The sequence below is a fragment of the Rhinopithecus bieti genome, unplaced genomic scaffold, assembly GCF_001698545.2.
Source record: "Rhinopithecus bieti isolate Rb0 unplaced genomic scaffold, ASM169854v2 scaffold_947, whole genome shotgun sequence".
NCBI classification, from domain to species: Eukaryota; Metazoa; Chordata; class Mammalia; order Primates; family Cercopithecidae; genus Rhinopithecus; species Rhinopithecus bieti.
In genome coordinates this window covers 7,015,926-7,021,853 of record NW_016803664.1, presented here as the reverse complement: position 1 = coordinate 7,021,853, position 5,928 = coordinate 7,015,926, and the positions used below count along the sequence as shown (strand labels likewise).

General features: G+C 35.3%; 1 long non-coding RNA gene across 1 annotated transcript in view; it reads right to left on the bottom strand.

Moving 5' to 3' along the window:
* The window catches only part of LOC108512668 (uncharacterized), a 280,548-nt gene extending 275,094 nt beyond the window's left edge, over positions 1-5,454 (bottom strand). The window contains exon 1 of the long non-coding RNA XR_001880649.1: positions 5,396-5,454. This is a non-coding gene — a long non-coding RNA (uncharacterized LOC108512668). The remainder of the gene's footprint in view (positions 1-5,395) is intronic.
* Positions 5,455-5,928: the final 474 nt, after the last annotated feature.

Sequence of the window (5,928 nt, the reverse complement as noted above, 5' to 3'; positions counted from 1 at the left end):
CTTGTAGCAGAGTCATGATTTTTATCTTTGTTTAAAAATTGTTTTTACCACCATGTCGATTATCCACTTTACAAACTTTCATTGTCTCTTTTGATGATTAAGATCCAACTTCTTAAATTAGCCTTCAAGCTTCTTTACCATCTAGATACAAGCTATCCTCTTTTTTTATTATTATTATTTTTATTTATTTATTTATTTATTTATTTATTTATTTTGCCCTTACACACATATTCCCTTTAGCTGGGAGGACATATTTGCTGTCCTGAGCATGTCTTGAGGTTATGGTCCTGCCTCTAGATTTAGTTTATTGTATCCCTGCCTGCCTCTACCTCCTGTTCATCCTTCAGAAACAAGCTCAGCTCAACTCTCACCACTTCTGTTAAATCTTCCAAAACAACACCACACAAATTCTTCTCTCTGTAAAGAATTTACTGCTGTCAGTATTCTTGTGAGACTTTATAAGTTGTTCTTGATTTCTTTAAATATGTATCTTTTTGTCCCAGGGACCATGTGCTTGTATTTTCCGTGTCTGCCAAAGTACCTAGCCCAGTGTTTTGTACCATCCGTCAATGTGTGGTTAAAGAATTAATTGACAAGACATCTTGGGGACAGAAAAAGCCTCTATCACATTCCCAGTCTCCCACGATACACCAAAAGTATGTGCTCCACTTATAAGATCTAACACTTTTTATAGTTTGGAAAATTACTTCAAAAAAAGTGGGTGAAAGATACACGAACGCAATAATAGCTTGATTGCACTCAACAGGGAATGCATCTTAAATTCCTAGTTACGAATATTTTAATGAACAGTATCAATAAAAGCCTCTTACCCCTTGGCCTATTTGTGATGCTAAGGATTCAGTTAGTAATAACAGCTTTTTAAAGACAGAGGGAACTCAGAATAATTTATTTTTTCAAGAGCATAAAAGGCAAAGATGCTCCAGGGAAGTTTTATAAGCCACTTCCAAAAAGAAATAATTACTGAACTTACTGAAAGCATGGATGAATTGTTAGTTTTGCTAAAAACAGATTTTAATAGATTTGTCCATCTGAGAAAAGTACAGTGGACAGACTTTTAGAAAACAAAATACTTGCCAGTAGAAAGAATTCCCAAATTCTATAAAACAATGGTAAGTGCTCGAAGTACACTTGAACATTTTAAGGTTTTTTTACTAGTGAAGATTGCACATTTAAATGCAGAAGGTTTTGCCATCTCTGTTGTCAACCCCTCCCTCATGCTCATCTAGAAAGCTGAGTTATTAGAAGTGTGAAATTGGTAGCCAGGGTGTAACCTGGCTTTGCCACTTGTGTAACCTGGAGCAAGATACTGACCCTTTCAAAATCTCAGTTTATTCTTCTATATAATGGCAGTACTGATAGCACCTGCCTTGCAGGGTTCCTATGAAGATTAAATGAGATAATGCAGCTCACCCACTCAGCACAGAGTGCCACATGCTACTCTTAGAAGATGTCAGTTATAATTGTTGCATCATCATATGTCATTGGAGGAAAAAGCAAAATGCTTTTGAAGAAGTAATGATGACCATTGAGACAGATAATATCTACAAAGCCAAGAGTACTTCAGAATTTAGAATAGCTATAAGATTTAACGAATCAAGTGAAGTGAGAAGGTTCCAATATGAATGGTAACATAAATTTTGAAGCAATTCCCTTTATAGGCAGTTCTACCCTGTAATAGAAAATGGTAAACTACAATGTATTGAAACATAGTCAGATCTCCCTCAGGCTTTGGTTCATTATAAATTACTTTATTTAATGCACACATGTTGTAAACTGAAATCTCTACTGAATAGAGCCCACTATAGCACTGAATTTATGGCAGTGGACTTTAACCAAAGGCTTTTAATTACATGAAGTTCCATAAGGACCTTCTTAAATTGTGGCTACAACTATCACACATTCCTCTCTCTGAAGGTGGCATGCTAGGGAAAGCAAATATGGTGTGTGATCATAGAATCATGTAACTTATCAATTGAAAGGTTATTACAGAATTTATACAATTCCTCAATTTTTCAGCTAAGAAAATTAAGATCTTGGGAATCTAAGTGTCTAATAATGTTCTTTAGTGTAAAGTTTTTAAAACTGCAATTAAAGGGATGATCCCAGTGAGAAATGACTTATTGTGACACATCTTCAGCAGCTTCTTATCAGAGCAGAACAAGCCAGAGATGCTATAATGACTCTGAGAAAGACTTAACAAAATTCTTAGTAGACACGTATCTAGTTTTCTTCTTAAAACTTACAATGCTGGCCGCATGGTCACTTCCCTTGTCTTGTTCAGCCTTATACCCTTTTCATTTAGAGTGACCTTTACTTACTCAGATGCTGAGTCATTCTTGGTAATGGCAAATCACGCATGGTCAGCATAGAACCTATTTCAACATATCTGGAATTAAGCTTGTGGTTTTAAATTTTAGAGGAGCCCTGGTTTCACAGGTCTTCACTAACCACAGCTTTCTCATCACTGCCATGTTTAACCCATGTAAATATTCTTGTATTAACAACAAAAATAGTAGCAACAACAAAAGTCTTTTGTATGTTCATATAATGGCATAGATAATGATAATTAACCTCATTGATTACTATTACATACCAGACATGAACAACAAATAAATCCTAAAAGATAGGAGCACTTGCTCCCTATTCATAGAGATGAGAAAACCGAAGCAGAGAGAATTAAGTAAAATTGCCCAAATACATAAATTGGCATCCTAACTCGAGGAGTCTGGTTCCAGAACCTATAATTTAATCTTTATATTCTCAGTCCCTGAATCCTTAACCACTAGATTCCACATCATATGATCCTCAAAAAATATTTTGAACTAAGTATTTTTAGCTCTACTTTATCAGTGATTAAACTGAGATTTAGAGAGGTTAAACTTAAAAAGGTTACATAACATGACAAGTGTATGGGAGAGCTAGGGTTATAATCCAGGTCTAACTGATTCTAAAACCTGCACACCATTTAAATAGCTGTGCTTTTCAGGCCTTCAGCAGCATTATCCCCTGAGACTAGAAAACAGGGACACTAGCTCAGCTTTTGGGGACTTCATCTTGCTCCCTATAATCCTGGTGTACTGAGAGATCATCCGGAGCCATGTGGCCATCTACCCAATACTGACTATGGCTACTTCTTACAGACCTTTTCTGCCTTGCCCTCTGTCCAAAGAGTTCACCACCTTTTGAACATTATATGCTGGATGCTAGCCACCCTTCTGATGGGAACTCAGCAAAAAAGCCAGGTTAATTCCCTCAGCTCTGGCCTCAGTTTTCTGTCCTCTTCACACAGAGGACCATTATTCCTTCTGGTCCAAATTATTGAAATCTTCACACTACAGTCTCTGTATATTCTCTCTTTAAAATGGTTTGATGTGAGGCTATTTATCAATTTTTATTTTCAGGTATATATGTGTGTATATGTTTAAGTATATGAGTTATATTTTTGTTTATATATTTTAATAACTCAGGAAATCTAGAACACTTTAAGCAAAACATACTTAGTGATGTACACATGTCTGCAACATAGTCTTAAAAACTACTTGTTAATCTTCATCATAGTGTCTTAATACTTTCCTTTGTATTTATAAACATTTGGCTGTGTTGAATGAAATTATTCCTAAGTCAAATGGGTGCCAAGCTACATTGTTTAACAAGGTATGATGTTTTATCTTTAAGTCAATAAGCTGTACTTTGAATTAGCCATGTGAAACTAGGTAAAGTAATCTAGCTGTGTCCATTTTACTCGGGCTGACTTACTAATGCTGTGAATTGGCCATGTCAGCTCCACCGCTAATGAGCAATAGCCTTTGAAAACAGCACATACCTTTTTGTTGTCCTTGGGAATATTATAAGAGCAGAATATCAAGAATTTGGCTCAAGAGATAGCAAATGCCTTTAAAAAATATTTAACATGATTTTCATGCATATTTGTGGAAAAATGAGTAGTTGATATCATGTTAAAGATACCTGCATAAAGGTAGGTGCTGCCAAAAGTGAGAGAGGCAATTTGTTTATTTTTATGTACTTCATTTTCATCCATGCCACATTCCTAATGCAAGATTTTGTTAAACGCAAAAAATAATTGCTTTGAACATTTAATATGTAATTTCCTTTTATGTGAACAGCTTAAAAACATTTAAGCTGATGCCAATTCTAAAAGTGCTAACCGTTGAAAATATTTTTTCAACTAGACATCATTAATGTCTACAGTTTTAACGAAGCTTTTTCTCTTAGATCCTGAGAGTCTCTGAAAGTTATGCATTTTGCCAAAGTTGCAGTTGTTAAGAAGGAGCAATAGTTGCCTACTTATTCTTGTAAACACATTTTGGCATAATTATGTAATCGTAATCCAAAAATCTCTTCTCTGAACCAAAATGACTTTTAAGAGGTAAAATGTATAAAATTCGTCACCATCTTTATTGCTTTGACCCAGTATAATTCTGTCAGACATTCAGCAAAAGACTTTAAACTTAGCCAGACAAAAAAGTATGCTAATATGCTGATACCAATCGCATATTTTTCCTTAGATATTAAAGTGAAGAATTGTTAGTTTCAGCAACATCATTTGTAAGCTGTGGCTGTCACCATGAGAGTATTAATTTAAAAAAAATTAATGTGATATTTATATTACAACTAAACATCAGAGAGGCCCAACGTTCAGAGCAAAAGTAATCAGTGAGTAAATACAGGAATTCTGCTTCTACCACCAGGACAATTGTGAGTAATGCCTTACACCCTGAATCCACTCAAGGGTAAGGCAAGAGGTATTTCCTGAGCCTTGAAGCAGCAGTGAATAAAGGAAACAGCCTCAGCTCAGAGCTCAGATTCTGAACTGAACTGTGTGCTGTTACCTGTGTGGGTAACATTGGTCAAATTACTTGTGCACTCTGTCTCAAATTATTCTCCATATAACAAGAATACGTATGAAATATATTTCATAAAGTCCTAATTCTGATACCTCTCTCCAGGTTTTTGCCAATCAAAGCACCAGAATCCTAACTGTAAAAGCTGGATATGGGTCTTTCCACTAAGGATTCCAAATTTAACAATGTATATAAGACTTTGAACCTTATAAAAATGATAAAAGTGGTTATTTAAATTAGCTGACCCCACATTTTATAATAAAAAATACACCCAGTTTACTGTGCAACCTTACATATACTGTACATGCAGGGTACTTGTACGTTTTCCTAAAGGATTTGATGGTATATTTTAACTCTGGTTGCTATGATGGATTCTATTTCCATACAGCTCTTGCAGTTCGCTGTTCAACTAATTGGGTCTGGGGTATCTGTTTTCTTCCTCCAGGTTTCTTATTAATGAGTTTTAATCGTGCTGGTATACTCAAGTGATATCTGCAGAAGGTTTCACTCACCTAATATGCCCCAGCCTGCTGGCAGCGTGGTGTTCTTGTTCTTCAGGTCAGGATTGACGTCTTCTGCTTTAATCATTGCATTCTCTCTGCAGGAACAATATTCTTCTCTATGCTGTGGGAACTTTACGACAGTTTAAACTCCTTTAGGCAAAAAAGTAATTTCCTGTTTGGAGCATAAAATGAAATAAGATCCATATGCTCAGTGTCATTATACTTTCAAGGTAATACATTAAATACTCCTAGCAACAGTACTTTAAAGTCATTTCTATTTAATCATTTCATGCTCACTGTCTCCTAATGGACATAAAAAGTTACATCAAAAAATCCTGGTGAGATAATATTTTATTGAAAGTGCAAAGCTTTTCATCTCTGTTGGTTTAACCAGAAGGATATTTAATGGTGGGTAACAGAAAACAAATAGGTTATGGATTTTTAGCAATTTGAGGGAGGAGAGGATAAGATGTGTAGGGGTAGAACAAGATGGAGTAGCTTAAAGAAAGGTGTTAAAAACTGGAGAAAGATAGTTTTGAAAA